The sequence below is a fragment of the Sorex fumeus genome, unplaced genomic scaffold, assembly GCF_029834395.1.
Source record: "Sorex fumeus unplaced genomic scaffold, SorFum_2.1 ptg000043l, whole genome shotgun sequence".
Classification (NCBI taxonomy): Eukaryota; Metazoa; Chordata; class Mammalia; order Eulipotyphla; family Soricidae; genus Sorex; species Sorex fumeus.
Window position 1 is genome coordinate 14,089,069 of NW_026606100.1, and position 17,099 is coordinate 14,106,167.

Genomic DNA, 17,099 nt, shown 5'->3' on the forward strand with positions numbered 1-17,099 from the left:
TGGCTATTGTGAATATTGAAATAAACTTTAGAGTTCATTAATATCCCTTTGAGATACTGAATTTATGTATTTTGCATAAATCTCCTGAACAGATATTTTAATACAACTCTAATTTTAATTTTTATTTGAACACTATTTTATTAGATGACTATACCCTTTATTTGTTGAAAGAAGAAAATTCATTGATGATATACCCATGAGTTTCTATCCTATTTAGAATGTCTGAGTATATCAAAACTATAAATAATTTTATCATTATCTCTCCACTTCAGAATGCAGAACAGATCTAAATATGTCAAGAGAATAAAAAAATCATACTAATATGTTTTTACTAAGCTGGAAATAGTTTTGTTTGATATTTTGTTTGGTTCTTGATACTTTCTGTGGTGATTATCCCAATTATTATAAATAACCAAAGAAAAAAGATATTGTCTCTTCTTTTGAGATAAAGCTTAAGAGATAAGAAAATGATGCTCTTGATGAAAATATAATAAATTAAAATAATACGAATTTAATTTATTATTTTATTTGAATTTATTATATATGAATTTATTATATATTATAAATATATATAATAAATACATATTTATTATATATATCGAGGTGGCCGAGTGGTTAAGGCGATGGACTGCTAATCCATTGTGCTATGCACGCGTGGGTTTGAATCCCATCCTCGTCGGTTTCTAGCCACTCTGTGTTATATATTAATTATATATATGAATTTATTATTAATTTATTATTAATTTATTCAAATAATTTAGTCTGTGTAATTGTCTTTTGGGTTTATAGTGAGGTTTGTATCTGCTTCGAAGTTGCTTGATAATTCATTATGTATTGTATTTATAATAGTAAATAAAAATATAAATGATACTAAATGTTTTATCCAAACCAGTTTTTTTTTTAATTTTTTGAGAATATAATTTTTGAGAATATAATTTTCAATATTAAAATCAATTTTATATTATTTTGATTATCTGAACCAAAATACAGAACCGTATGCTATTTAAAGTATATTTGCAGAGTATATGCAAGCAACTTAATTAAGATCATTGTATAACTGAAACCCAAGCACAAAATTTGTAAGCCTATAACTGTACCTCATGGTTTTTCACTAATAAAAAAAGAAAAAAGAAAAAAAAATTTACTCCATCATAAAATGAGTTTCAGTGTTATTTCATCTCAGAAATTAGTTATATAATGTTAGAAGATCCTTAAAATTGGAACAATACCTGTAACATCTATTTCTAGTAAATTTTTTAAAAGAAAAGTCTTATAGGCTTTTTAAAATTTTCTTTTATAGTTAAAATAAACATTTTAATCCTTCCTACATTATATTCACTGTCACTGTCCTCCTGTTGTTCATCGATTTGCTCAAGCGAACCCAGTAACATCTCTATTGTGAGACTTGTTGCTGTGTTTGGCAGATCGAATTTTATGCAGTTGCATTTCAGTACTAATGGATCTATTCTATGTAAGTTATTTGTAGTTAACGTTTTCATGAATAAAATCTATGAAATTTAAAAAAAAAAAGAAATAATTGCCTCAGTATTTTTTCTAAGAAACTGTTTACATATTGTTATATAAACTCTAACCATAAAATGAATATAATAAATAATTAACCAAACACAGTAACAACAAAGTCTCCAATGGAGACGTTACTGGGCCCGCTCGAGCAAATCAATTAACATTTACTCTGTTAAAAATTTTTTATCATTGCAGTGACCAAAAAAACTATAATAAAATAAAAATAATTTATTCAAATAATTTAGTCTGTGTAATTGCCTTTTGGGTTTATAATGAGGTTTGTATCTGCTTTGAAGTTGTTGATAATGCATTATGTATTGTATTTATAATAGTAAATAAAAATATAAATGATACTAAATGTTTTATCCAAACCAGTTTTTTTTTAAATTTGACTGTAACTTTAGTCTACTAACATCAAATTTTATACATAAAATCTCCCTTGTTTTACACAGTGAATTAAAATAATACTGAGATTTTACCATACACCCTAAATTAACATTGCTACATGGTGTACCGCACTAGAAGTACAAATGGTTTTGCGTGAGTAAATCTCAATTCAAATACAATAAGTGATTTTTTGTATTTAGTTTTATAACTAGATGTAAATTCCTTTACTTTAATTGCTCATCTCTAAAATAAGAATAATGCCCACAACATAGTAGAACTGTAGTAGGAAGGACTCATATAAAAATGTTCAGAGAAATATTTTATCTTCAATAAATTATCCATTATTATTGTTTGTAGAGTGTGGAAGGTGAAAATCTGTGGAAATCTGTGGAAGGTGAAATATCCTCCTGTGTGTCTATAATGTATTTGTCTTATACCACTGAAAATTACTTGATATCCTTTGATAGCAAGCAAATCTAACATTGCAACTTTAAATATTATAGAAGATGGCCTGGAGGTTATTATTTAATATTAACATCTACCATGTACATAAGTAATTCCATAATCATAATAATATAAGAATTTTGTATATATTTTTAAGTATTCATAATCTATAATTCTTAATGTAGATATACTATGGCATACATATGCCATAACAATTTAAAGAAAAACATTTTACTTCATTTTTATTCAATATTAAAGAAAAAGTGACATGATCTTACTGTTGGAAAGCATACAAATTCATTGGACTGTATCAAATATTTAAGTATTTATTAATGAGTTGCTACTTCTGTTAATTCATAAATATGTCTATAGATAAAGCATCTCACAAAACACATGAATATGAACTACCATCAATAGAAAGATGTAATTTAAATGGCATATTTGTTAAAGGAAAAGGACAAAATATAAAATAGCATATATGACACTTTCTCTGAAGAAATACATCATTATGTATAATGTATTTATGCCTATACAAATATTTACTTTTATTTGAAGACATATTTGAAAATAACACAAAAAATATTAATACCTGTTATTTATGAATAGAAGGAGTTTATTGGTGAGAAAGAGCTGACTTTATTTTACTGACTGCAAAGTTATTTGAACTTTTTAAAGAATATATTATAAATTACAGTCGTGCTTCCATTTAAGTACATGAAAGAATAGTTTTTAAATAACTTTAAACAGTAAAACCAATCAAATATTTTAAAAAATGTATTTTAGGTAAAAATAAAACTACTTTAAGTTTTATTGAGCAAGACAAATTGAGGGATCAGAAATGTTAACTAAGCCTAAACAGAACCAAGTATGACAATTTTGCCTGGTTCTGCCAATAAGTTGCCCTAACCCATTTCTCACAGTTTGGGTACACTGATATCACTGATGATATTGCTGTATAGTCTGGTTCTATTAACACTTCACCTTGGGGAAAATCCCAAGAAGTAAATTGGTAATCAGTATTGAAGGTATTCTTATTCTTGTTAGGCAAAAATATCAGAAAGAATGATAATCTTTTAAAATGAAATTACAACTAAATCATGCTATAGAGTTAAAGGGAGCTGTGATAAAAAAAAAACACAAAAGTGGTACAGAGAGAGGAGGGTTTTTTTTTTAAATATACTACTAGGTACAGAAGAACAGGATTGTATAAATATAAACATGATTAGTAAGAAAAAGAAAAAAAATAAAAGGCTTACATAAACATTTATTTCTAATGAAAAGGTGTGAGTGGGAACAGGAAACAGGAATTCACAACTGAATAACCTAAGAGAATCATATATATATATATATATGTATAATGAGGAAACACTTAAATCATTTTACTTTGAATAACATTGGGTTGTATATGTGTGTGTATGGCTTTTAGGTCACACCTGGATTTCTCAGAGCTCACTCATGGCTCTGTGCTTAGGGATCACTACTGGCGACTCAGAAGAAACTCTGAGTGTGGAATATTTATTCACAAGTAACTTAAACTCTAATACCAAAATATTATACACAAATAAAGTATTTTAGGTACTAAAGAAATAGTATAACAGGTAAGATGCTTACCTTGCATGCAACCAATGGGATTCAACCTCAGAAACTATGTACTTCAACCCAGACACAGGGCTAAGGTTTGAACACCTCTGGGTGTAGCCCATAAACAGCACAAAACAAAATAGTTTATCAATGTAATGGAGTAGGGAGGGTGGGCAAAGACCTTGAGATGTAGATGATGGAGTGATGACATTCGTAGTAGGTGTGAAATTAGTACATTGTATGCAAGAAACTCTATTATTGTTATAAACCATGATAACTAAATAAAAAGTGATATATTTAAAAAATTCTACCATGTCTATTTTGCCTGAGGATGGAAATGGGGTTTAAGAGGAAAGAGGAAGGACCAAATAGGGTGATATTATCAAAGGGAAGCCCAAAATTTAGCAAAAACATCTTGATCATCCATATGTTTATTTTGCCTAATGATGACTTTATGTTGGATATTCAAGCTAATCAAATTGCATACTTTGAATATAAGTTCATTGTGTATTATTATTCTAGGATAATATATAATTTTAAAATATTTCCTTCCAATACTAAACTGGATTCTATTCACACTTATCTGAAATCTTTAAAAATTAAATATAACAATTGCAAGAATACAGCCATGCTTCTATATGGCGAGCATACTAACATGACACAAATATTCATTGTATTAAAATTAGCTTTACCCTGTTTCAATAATGAAGCAGAATTTTAAGCCATCTACCCAACCCTTTACACATTTAACACTGCTGAGGAATTCTAGGGCGAAATGTTTGAACCCAATGTGAAGGTCCTTGTTAGTTTATTTGCCCCTCTGTAACCTAGCTGATATTACAGTAAATTTGGGTTGTAACCTTGACTCTTTGAATATTCAATTATCTATAGCCAAATAAGCCAGCCAGTATGCCATATTGTTCTAAATAAAGTCAAACTATTTTCTTTTAAAAAGGTAAAGGAGAAGGAAAAATTGTATTTAGCTTGTGATTATATTATGTATTTAGCTAATAGAAGCTTGCTCAAAATCTTTGCACTACTAGACTCTCAAATCAAGGAGAAATTGAAAGTTGTAAAACTAGAAAGCAAAAGAATAAACAGTGATTTACACTAGATTAGTATTGTCTTTAACTGTGTTTAACAGAAATGTAAATATAAAGATTTAAACCAATTAATGTTTATTTAAATTCATTTATACAAATAAGTATAGAGATAAACAGTATAGATGTGGTGAATTATCAGAAATCTTCATCCCAAATGTGTTTGCTTAGTCTGAGTTTTTCAATATCCTGGTTGCCTCATGATGAAGAAACTGTTCTGCTTACTTTCACCTGCTATGCTGGAATCATAAAACTGTAAGAGAACACAATAACTGAAGTAACTTAGAGAGGAAGCTAAGGTTTAATTTTAGTAAATGGTTGGTACTCTCAAGTTTCAGAAATCTGAATCTGAAAGGTTAGGGGGATTAGAAGACAATGGGTTCAAGTTCAGGTATGTTCCTTTGATGTCCTTAGTTGGTCAGACAAGCAGCATTCTGACCAACTAGGGAAGAAAGGGTCTGGGGCTGCAGCTCAGTGGTAGAACATTTACCTTCCTGTACAGGAGCTCCTCATTCAATCCTGACATGGCATGTTATCTTAAGGCACCAGGAGTGCCTTTCTCGCCCCAAATCCAAAAGGACTCTAGGAATGCATTCCACTCAAGGGTTGCCCACACCCCAACTCGAGGTACATAATGCTTCTGGGACCTCACCCCACTGTGGCCCATCTCTCTATAGAGTGTTAGTTTCCTTTACTTTTGGTCTCTCTCCCTGACCTTGGTCCCCACCATCTCACTCTCCTGTTTCTCTCTTACAGTCCTTTCCCCTCACTTTCCCCTTTTCTTTAAGTCTTCCTTATCTTCTTAGAATTAATATTCTCTTATAGCACAGTGGGCAGGGCATTTGCCTTGCACGCAGCTAACCCGGGTTCGATTCCTCCATCCCTCTCAGAGAACCTGGCAAGCGACCAAAAGTATCCCGTGGGCATAGCAGAGCCTGGCAAGCTGCCCATGGCATATTCGATATGCCAAATACAGTAACAAGTCTCATAATGGAGACGTTACTGGTGCCCACTTGAGTAAATCGATGAACAATGGGAGGACAGTACTATAAAGTGCTATATATATAGATAGAGAGAGTACATAGATAGTATACATATATTCTGTATATAATATATAAATATTTCACTTCAAACAAAGAGAGAAAAGGGGTTTATATTAGATATAATTATAGGGCTATAGCAATAGCACGGTGCATAGGGCATTTGCCTTGCACGTGGCCAACCAGAGTTTGACTCCTCCGTCCCTCTCGGAGAGCCTGGCAAGCTACTGAGAGTATCCCGCCCATACGGCAGAGCCTGGCAAGCTGCCCGTGGCATATTCGAGATGCCAAAAACAGTAACAAGTCTTACAATGGAGATGTTACTGGTGCTCACTCTGCCAAATTGATGAACAACGGGAGGACAGTTACAGTTACAGTTATAGAGTGGTATTTACAACAATGACAACTATTAAAGTGATTCAGAGAGAACCCTAGTTGTGTAAAAATATAAAATCTAGAACAGAAACAAAACTTGTAAAACATGATGAAAATCGGAGTTAGAATGCCACAGACATAGGATGAAATAGGAAAATGGCATCTTTAGGGAACATTTTAAAAATAATAAAATGATATTTCTTCTAGAAAATATTTTGTTATATTATGAAAGCAAATTTAATAGAACAATAAGAACCAGATTAGAATGAGTTAAATCATGTAAGAAACAAGTAGATAAATGATGAAGGCTTTTTCTTAGAAACTTAGATTTAATTTGGATATATTGTTTCCACTATTGTGTGTTAAACAGATTTTATCACACTTTGGTCAATTTAATCTGTTGTAAATCTCAGACTGTATTTTTTACATCAAATATTTTGTTTTTATATAGATATGCTCAATTTTTTCTCTCTTAATGACTGATTACCTTAACATTGGTAAATGGCTATAAATGTTATACTATATTTGTCTATTAATTATAATAACTAAGCCATTCCTGTGCTTGTTTGAATTACATTTCTTTCTTTTCACACAAATCACAAATCACAAATCATCCTGTTATTCGTCGATTGCCTCGAGCAGGCCCCAGTAACGTCTCTTTCATCCTAGCCCTGAGATTATGTTCAAGGCTCTTTAGGAGAATGAGACCCATCATTGTTACTGGTATTTGGCATATTGGGTACACCACAGAGAGTTTGCCAGACTCTGTCGTGTGGGCAGGTTACATTCGGTAGCCTGCCAGTTTGTCAAAAGTAGGAATGAGATAATAAGATGTCATAATAAGATGCAGCCTCGTGGTTCCGGGAGCTGGTTTTTATAGTCTCTTCAGTCTTGGGCGTTGATGGGATTACATGGCGCCAGGGGGCCAGTTGGTGGGTGTGACCCCCGCCTACTGGAATTTGGAGGATCTGGGTGGAAGATGCTCGGCCCAAATCCGAGTAGGCTTGGAGATCTCGGCCCTGGAACCCGCATGGCTTTGTCCCTCTGCCAGTACCTTCATGTGTGCGGAGAGTGGTCTCAGCATGGTGGTGGCTGGTCCTGGAGGTCTTCGGCTGCCGGAGCCCTGGTCAGCGCGGGGAGGAAAGCTCCAAGGGGCCCCAGTGAGGACAGCCAGGCGCGGGGGCAGGAGCCACATTTCTTTTATGAGCCACACTTATTTACTTTTTTGTATGCCCATTCTTAATTAAAAACCAGACACAGTGAGTTTTCTACCTTATTGGATATTAGATATTTTAACATTCTAATCATTTTTAAGATGGCTAGAAGACACAGTTACTTGGTATTCTGGTAAGGTTGAGTAAGTAGGACAAATTCAGTATTGATAATAATTTCATTATGTTACACACAGATAAGAACTGCCTGTGTAAGATGTCTATCATGGTTAATGGAAACATCATCAACACTGTGTGGGCATCAGGCACTATTATTCTAATCTTTATTTTGTCATAGTTCTTATTTCTTAATGCATTTCATCTCTCACTTATGCAATTAATAAAAACACATTAGTGCAACATATGAACAGGTCACATCTGAATATAATATCCAAGCTGAAATGCTGTTTCCAATAATATAACCATGGAAACTTTACCACTATGCAACTGACAAGTTAGAGAACATAGTCATATTCATTAATGGTCAAGACAACTATCATTATGTCTGTGAAAAATACAAAGTTCATTTTAACTGAGCTTATGAAATAAAAATTAATATACAATTAACTAATTTCTATCAAATATATATTAAAAAGTTGTTGAAATAATGCATCATAGAATAATTATTTCAGGTTAAATTTTGATATGATAGGGATTCAAACATACAACATCCCAACACCATACCCACCAGCTGAGTGTATGCTCTACTAAATAATGCATTATAATAGACATAAATTATATATTACACTACACAATTTATACATTTCCAATGCAACTGACTTATATAATATTTTGTGACATGTATCCATATATGTAGACAGCACACTTGTATATGAAAAACTAGAACTACAGTTTAACTCTGTTCCTACTTTAAGGATGTTGACTGCCAAGAAAAATAGGTTCTTTTCATTAAACCATAAATCTTATCTAATAACAAAAGTAATAAACTTTATTTTTTCTCTGACAAATCACATATACCTGATGGGAAAATTAAAAAGAAACATTCCATTTAAAAATTCTAAAATGTCACAATTTAGAGATCCTTTGAACTAAAGGGCTGGAGTGATAGCACAGCGGTAGGGCATTTGCCTTAGGCACAGCCAGCCCGGGTGAGCGGGGTTCGATTCCTCTGCCCCTCTCGGAGAGCATGGCAAGTTACGGAGAGTATTCAATAGGCCAAACACAGTGACAAGAAGTTTCACAATGGAGACATTACTGGGCCCGCTTGAGCAAATTGATGAACAACGGAAGGACAGTGTTTACTTTTTTTGAACTAAGTACCTTTTTAAACTAAGTACCTTTTTTACTATGTACTTTTAAAATATGACAAAATGGCAAAATTAAACTATTGCTTTAAAGGTTTCAGAATTAGTGTCAAGAAATGTTATTGTTGGGGCTGGAGTGATAGCACAGCGGGTAGGGTGTTTGCCTTGCATAAAGCCAACCAGGGTTCAATCCCCAGCATCACATATGGTCCCCTGAACAATGCCAGGAGTGATTCCTGAGTGCAAACTCAGGAGTAACCCCTGAGCATCGCCGGGTGTGACCCCCCAATAAAATCAAATAAAAATTTTTTAAAAATCCCTCTATGCTGCCAAATAAAATAAACTTAAAAAATTATTGTCAATTAAAGCTACTAACCAGTATAAATTCAAAGCAAATTGACATAATGCCATTGTGTTACACTGCTAGAGAAAATGTTGTTGTCTTTTTAAATAAATAGTAAAGTAATCCATGCTAAAACATAAATTTTTACTAGTTAGTCTTAAACCCAGTATTATTATCCAGGTTCATTAGCTCAGACTCAATAATATCTGCAATCTTCTATGATGAATAAAATCTGGTTTCACAACATATTTATTCACTAGCATAGCCTTCAGCAAATTTAATAAGATTTGAAGACTGTTGAGTCAACCAAGAGTAAAATGAAGAATATGTGCTATAATAATTTGACATTTCTATAGTCAAACATGTCTATGATATAGTTTATATTTTATTTTACCAATGTGAAATTAAAGAGAATTTTATAGACTATTCTGCTTTTTTTCTGATTTAACATGGATGTTTTGTGAAATATATCTTGATCTTAGACAAATATCCTGACTGCACATCATCATTCTGCACAGGAGCAAAGATGGAAAAAATCAACTGGGTAAATAAAACTGAAAAAACAACTGGGTAAATAAAACTGAAAGTAAAATAAAGAAAAAGCTAAGACAGAACAGAAAGAAAACAAAAAAATAGAAAAACAGTCATGACCTGAAATACAGCTCAACAATTTTGACGTAAATGGGGTCAGCACAATTTTCTAGAACAACGTGAACAAAGCAAGTTATTTAGACTTTTAACTCCTTATACTCAAGTAAGCAGAGCTACTCTGGCAGTAATTTCACCATGTTTATCAGTCTATAGGTAATTTATTAAAGAATTAAATGTATACTGTTCTATTTTCAGTGAGGGAGAAAATGAAACTAGAAAAGAGCAAAAGACTTCTTCTATTGATACCAGATTACATTATTTAAGTATTATTGTTCATCTGTAGTATGCTCACCATTTAGGACTAAAATATTATTCAAAATTTTGTAGGAGAAAATACATAGGAAAGTGAAAAAACAGAATAATATTTTTGTGTTTGTGCACTGAAATATATTTAATCTCATTCAAATATAAATACTATAATATAAATTTTGTTCAATATTTTCTAATTTTCATTATATTTAGGGCTGGGGCGGTAGCACAGCAGATAGGGCATTTGCCTTGCAGTCAGTCGACTCGACTGACCCAGGTTTGATTCCTCCACCCCTCTTAGAGAGTCCAGCAAGCTACCGAGAGTATCACAAATGCACCGCAAAGCCTGGCAAACTACCCGTGACGTATCTGATATGCCAAACACAGTAACAACAAGTCTTACAATAGAGACATTACTGGGCCCGCTCAAGCAAATCGGTGAACAACGGGAGGACAATGCTACAAGACAGTGCTACATTATATTTATAAAAGTGTATATAAATATATATTGTATAACTTCCATTCATTATCATTATGTCTTTTAATTTTTATGAAAGGATGAAGGAATTTCTATAACCAATAATGTCAACATATAGCCTATTTACAGCTTTATAATTAAATTACAAAACAGTATGCTTTTTCAACATATAACTAAGTAATGTTTCTAGAGAAATTCATAAAAACCAAGAGATTCTGCCATTGTGTTTTGATTAAAGCTTTTTTTCTCTAAGGTAGTTTTATATTTTTATTGTTTTGAAGCTTAACAAAAATGTAAATATCATTTTAAAGAGAACAGAAGGGGAAGATCGAGAAAGGTAGGTACCCTAGATGAGAGGTCTTTAAAAGATGGTAAGGAAGATGCCTGGGAGATCTATGGGTATTTATTGACGGTATTTATTTACAGTAGACAGAGTGAGTATGTGAAAAAGGTAGCTAACACCTCTATTTAACAAGGCAGTTAAATACAAGATAGTGCTTATGAGTTAAAGAACTTTATAATGGCAAAAAGCACCAAGTATGGGCGAAATGTATATAATCAAATATACATTGAGAGAAATTGTGCTTTAGAAATCCAATGTACTTATTCTGTTTAAAGGGGAAAACAAATTAAGCTACACACAGTTGGTTTGAGGGTTACTCAAGATTCTAGTGACCCGGTGCTAAGGGGACAATTCCTGGTGTCAGGAGTTAAACCCTACTAGCCATGGGCAAGGCAATCATCCTTAAACCCACTGTACTCTCAGGCTCCATATTTTAAAATTTTCATTAAGTTTTTAGCATTTTAGGTCAGATGGTACATCAGGTACTTGCCTTCCATTCATCCAATCTGGGTTAAACACAGTACCACATAAGGTCCTGTGAGCCTTCCAGGAATGATCCCTGAGTGCAGACCTGAGAGTAAGCCATGAGCAATGACAAAAAGCTTATTTGTTATTTTTTGCAATTTGTTTTATTAAACTTTTATTATCCCAACACTCTCTGGCTTTTCCCAGTTATAATTTGAAATTAATGGTAGTAAACATAGTGATATTTAAAATAATAATAATAATGTTTTCCATCAAGAAGTCTAATCCTATAAACAAACTACTGGGATCCTAGGTAAACTTGATGTTATAAGTGATTAATGGAAACATTTAATCCCATCTTAGAAATACAAGTCTACTTCATTTTTAACCTGTAGCACATAATAATGCCTCCCAAAAGTCTTCACTGACCATAAAGGGTTCTGAACACAACTCTGTCTTCAGTTAGAGTTTAATCAACTCAGAGGGTTTTTAGATGTTGAAAAAAGCTAAAATTTTGAAAAAGCTACTTCATTTTTCCAAGATTAGTGTGCTCATCTATAAATTAGGTTCTAAGGTTGAAAGACAATGAGATTATCAATAAGTTAGCATTACTCTCAGGAGAAAAGATCTATGAAGAGTTATATGTATATATCATATATACAGAAAGTTAAATTTAAATGTATACTTAATACACAGAATTAGCAGAACAGTGGAGGAGAGAGGAGGGAATGTGAGTGATAGGTTGAATGCAAGAGGAAAGAGGAGAGAAGGGAGAATTTTAAGGAGTAAGATTCTTCTCACTATTAGAGGATTGGCAAATTCGACATTAGCAGGGCAGTCTGGCAGTTTGGCAAGAAGCAGGCAGAAAGGATTTTCTCTTGGAAATTGATTGTGTTTATGGAGTTCCTGTTTAATTATTTAGTCATGTGTCCTCAGAGCAATTGTAAAAAGATGCAGGTGTGTTGTATTAGCACTTAGGTGGTTATAGGCCAGAAGTTCTGGGATCTCAGAACTGCCTACAGCTATAATCACCAACAGCGTTTGGTGGTAGCTGTGTGATGCAATAACACTGTATGTTAAAAGCATACATACCAACACTGTTACAAACCATGTGACCACAAAAATGTTTTAAATAAGCAAGTGAAAGTGAATGAATATCATCTCTTCTCCTATCATTCTTACTTAACTTGAAAGCTTTCTAGGTGACTCCAATGTATACACAATAGGTTGATTCCATATTCATATAGAAAAAAGGTAAATAGGTTTTCCTCCATATACTAGAGATGTAAACCAAATTCTTCCTTAAGCTTAAATACATGATTCACATTGTTTCCAGTATGATATAAAGTTACTAGAAGCATTCTTATAATTTGGAATAAATCCTCCCAAATAATTCTTCCTGACATTAATTTGTTACCTTTTACACAGAATTATTTATTACAGAATCTTTCATTAATTGCAAGTAAGATAAAAGCAATGAAAAATTAATTGTGTTCAATGCATTTTGAATATTTGGAATAGTATAGCACAAGGTAACTATAAGTATGAACGAAATGATAAGAATCAAAATGAAAACTATACCCTGTGTAAAAAACAAATTTATATTAGTTGCATCAATTAATTGAAATTAAATTTAGTAACTATATATCAAATCTCCACTAAGATCTAGGTTTTATTTTTAAATTTAGATAGAAATAATCCATGTAGTCAAGGAGCCTAACCATCTTATTAAAAAAGTAGCTACTTTAATTAATTAATATAATATGATATGATTTCTTGATAAATAATTACAGTTGTCATTTGTCAAGTAATTACAACATTAAGTACTAGTTAAGTGTTTGCATCTGTAAAACTCATGGAATGCTTATTAAATGTATGAGTTAGTAATTGCTTTTTTAAAAAATAAAACCAATGTATAAATTATTAAATGCATTGTCATAAGATTAACTACAGGTGCAATCAGAATAAAAACAAGAAATAAATAGAACTGGCATTGCAAAACAGAGCACAAGACAGGTTCCTGGCAAAAAAATGCTGATCATTCAAATGAAGGTAATCATAGAAAATTTGGGACAGAGCTGAAATTATCTAGAAAATATCTGGGGGGAATACAACAGTCCCCATTCTTTCCACAGGAGTTTTATCTATCCCTAACATCTTCCTCTGATTCTCTTTAACATCTCCTACTCTAAAAGAAATTTTCACCAAGCATATTATTCAGAGTAGAGAACATCTATTTGTAACAGCTTCTTGTTTCATTCAGAATTCCTAAAGAGAAAACTGTTTTTCCAGGTGCTAACACTTTTTATTTTATTTTCTTGCTCACATGAGTGTTTCCTTATCTCTCCATTTAGAGGCATTTTCGAATTGTCTTCCAGAGCCTACTGTGTATCTACTGACTAAATACATTTTTCACATGATGCTTCTGCCACTGGAGTTTAAATATTCATTGACAAATCTGTCTCCCCTCAGGGACTGAGCGTACCCTCAAAAAGAAAGCAATATATTTATATCCCAAATTACTCAATGAAAGAATGGATCTTTGGCTACGACAATGTACAATTTAAAAACAAATAGCAGACAAAACAGGAAAAGAAGGGAAATGAATGTCTGGCTCAAGTGAAGTAGGATTTTCAAAGCTGCCAACCAGCCTGGAATAGTGAGAAGACAGGCTGAGAATAAGACATGTTGTCAGTAGTTTGAAGGAAAGGAGGAAGGAAAGAAAACTAGCTAAACTGGGAAATCAGACATAGTATTTCCTTACCAAAAAATAAAGCCCATGACACTGGAATTTTCAAGGCAAGTAAAAATCTTGTCTCGAATACACAGTTGTTTTTTTTTTTAAATCTAATGCAATAAAATTTGGAATCTGAAAACATAACTGAATTTAAAAATTTACTTTAGAGATAATTAATTTACTGAGGTTGCTTACTTTTGTTTGACCCAAAGGTGCATAAATATACACAAAGACACACATATACCTACACACTTGCTTATACTTATAAGCATATAAACTCACATTTTATATGATTAATTCATAAATTTATATGTAAATAACCATCCATATTCTATAACATCAGTCATCAGTATGTCTGCCTGTAGTCAATTATAGTCTGTTGGAAGCTTGGAGAACCCTTTACCCAAAGACTGATTTTATTTTATTTTATATTTTTGCTTGGGGAACCATATGGGATTCCGGGGATCGAACCCAGGTCGGCCACATGCAAGGCAATGCCCTCCCCACTGTACTATCACTCTGGTCCCTAAAGGCTATTTTAATGGTAAACTCAGCCAAGATAAGCAATAACAATTACCCATGCCCATTATCTTTAAAAGGAAAGACCAAAATTATGCATCCCAGATCAGTATAATTCAGGGCAAGATGGGGCAGGGAAGAGAGAGATTAGGGCAGAGAAAGTAGCTCTACAGCTTTAATCGGACTAAGCTTGCATGTACAAGACAGACCCTATGCTGACTGTTTAGTGACTTTTTACTTTATTTTCATCTCAAAAATCACATACAGGGATAGAGATTCAACATTATACTGAAATGTGCATCCAAGATTCAGGTCAGAACGTGATTTCACTCTGATCATGAACACCTTTACATCTATGACGAACATAAGGTCAGGGTGAGGGGCAGAGATCTTCCTGCCGACAATACTTTTAAAAGTAAGGTCCCTTAAAATAAGAGTCAGCAGCATCATGGGAGTGAGATTTCTGGATTTCTGTCCCCGTTTTTTTGTTGCTTAAGCACAAAGTTTAAAATATGCTTTGCTGGGTCAGAGAAATAGAACAGAAGTCACAGCCCTCGGCTTGCATGTGACTGACTCAGGTACAATTCCTGGCACTTGGGAGTGATCCCTGACCACAGAGTCAGGAGTAAGCCCTGAGCATTGTCAGATGTGGACCAAACTCACCTTTGCCCCAACACAATTAATTATATTATTACCTGCCTGGATTCATTTCCTTCCCAATTTCCATTTGACAAAATTAACTGAGAATCTGCCATTTATTTTCCTTCCTTTTGGGGGGGGGGCTTTGGGGGAGAGAGGGGAGGGAGTAATTATCCTTTTGTTCCAATCCTGCTGCCAGTCCAAGAGCCACTTCTCTAATTCTAGTCTAAATTTTACCTTCTTTTTTCTTTTGTTTTAAATGGGGGCAGTGTAATACCTGTAGATTCCTTCTTTGAATAAGAGAGTTATGATGAAAATATTTATAAGACTAAATTTTTCTTGGTTTTCTTGCATTTGGGCCTCACCCAGAGGTGCTCAGGTTCAGCACTCAGGGATCACTCCTGGAAGGGGGTAGGCAACCTTACGTGCTTGATTGAACCTGAGTAGGGCCTGTGGAAGGCAAAGGCTTTACCCGCTGTACTTTCACTCAGGCCCATATAAGATTAAATCTTAACTCTGTGAAAGACTTTAAATTTAAAATAGAAACAGAGAGACTAACATGGAGAACCTCAGGCATAGTCTTTCAAAAGGACACAAATTAGACACTCTATTACCTGTAAATAACTGGTTTACTTACAAATAAGATTTGGGGCTAGGTTTGTAGCTCAGAGGTAGATCATTTGTTTCCTTGCATGGGTGAGACCCAGATTTGATTTGCAACGCACAAACACGCACGCACGCACACACACACACACACAAACAAACACACACACAGAGTGGTTTTCACCGTTAATCTACGGACAGGATATAAAAATTTTAAAAGCAACTATCTTAAACAATCTGCCAAGTATCTCTCTACGTGCCAAGCAAATAAATTTGCTTCTTGAACCATGGGTGCATTTCTCCTTCTTTGAACACTTTCCTCTTAAGTGTAACCTGCTCCAAACCTTCAAAATACTCTCTTACAGCATGCTACAATACATTGTCTGCCATTAATTACACTGGAATTCCAAACTAAACTCAATTTCTGGTAACTAAAACCTTCCTAAATAATGCAACCCCCATTATTTAGACTAGCAACTTTCAATAGGCTTAACTATATTTTAATTCTATTTTCAGTCACGTCAATGACTATCATGTACAAAGTATTTAAATTCCCATAGGATAATCTCATTTAAAAAGAGGAAATTTTAAATTCTAATTCTCTGCAGAAGACAAAGTAATCAGAAAAACCACAAGTGTCACTAAAACATAAAAATGAATGAATTTTTCATTTGTTTTTCTGTCTGCCCAGTGGTAGTTTTTAAAATAACACTATTATTTCCTCAAACTATATGTGAATAATTTATTATTTGTCAGAAATTGAAACCAATCCAAATAAATTAACTATTAGAAATCAGAAACTTGAATGAACAAGATTGGTAGAAAATGTTTAGAACGTGCCCCTTATTTAATCCTAAAGATAAAAGTCTGAGAAAGTTCACTAGAAATCTTTATTTGAAGGTGTATCCAAATTTTCTTCAAGGAATCAAGCTATGAGGGAACTGATTGGTCATTTTGGTACCATCATCTTACAAATCACCTATCCCAAAAATATACCCTATGCTTTTAATTTCCTGTAAAAACTACTTTCTGTGAAATGCAGACTCACTGGTTTGCGTGGACATGCCACCTTCACTGGCTGCTAGTTCTTTAAATGCTTTTCTTGTTTTAATTCTTGACTCTTAAATATTGGGAAACCACCCACT

The 17,099-nt window shown here is 33.2% G+C and overlaps 1 non-coding gene across 1 annotated transcript; it reads left to right on the plus strand.

Moving 5' to 3' along the window:
* Positions 1 to 597: 597 nt before the first annotated feature.
* Positions 598 to 679, plus strand: TRNAS-GCU (transfer RNA serine (anticodon GCU)). Its single transcript has one exon. It is a non-coding gene; the product is annotated as a tRNA-Ser (tRNA).
* The last annotated feature ends 16,420 nt before the right edge of the window (positions 680 to 17,099 follow it).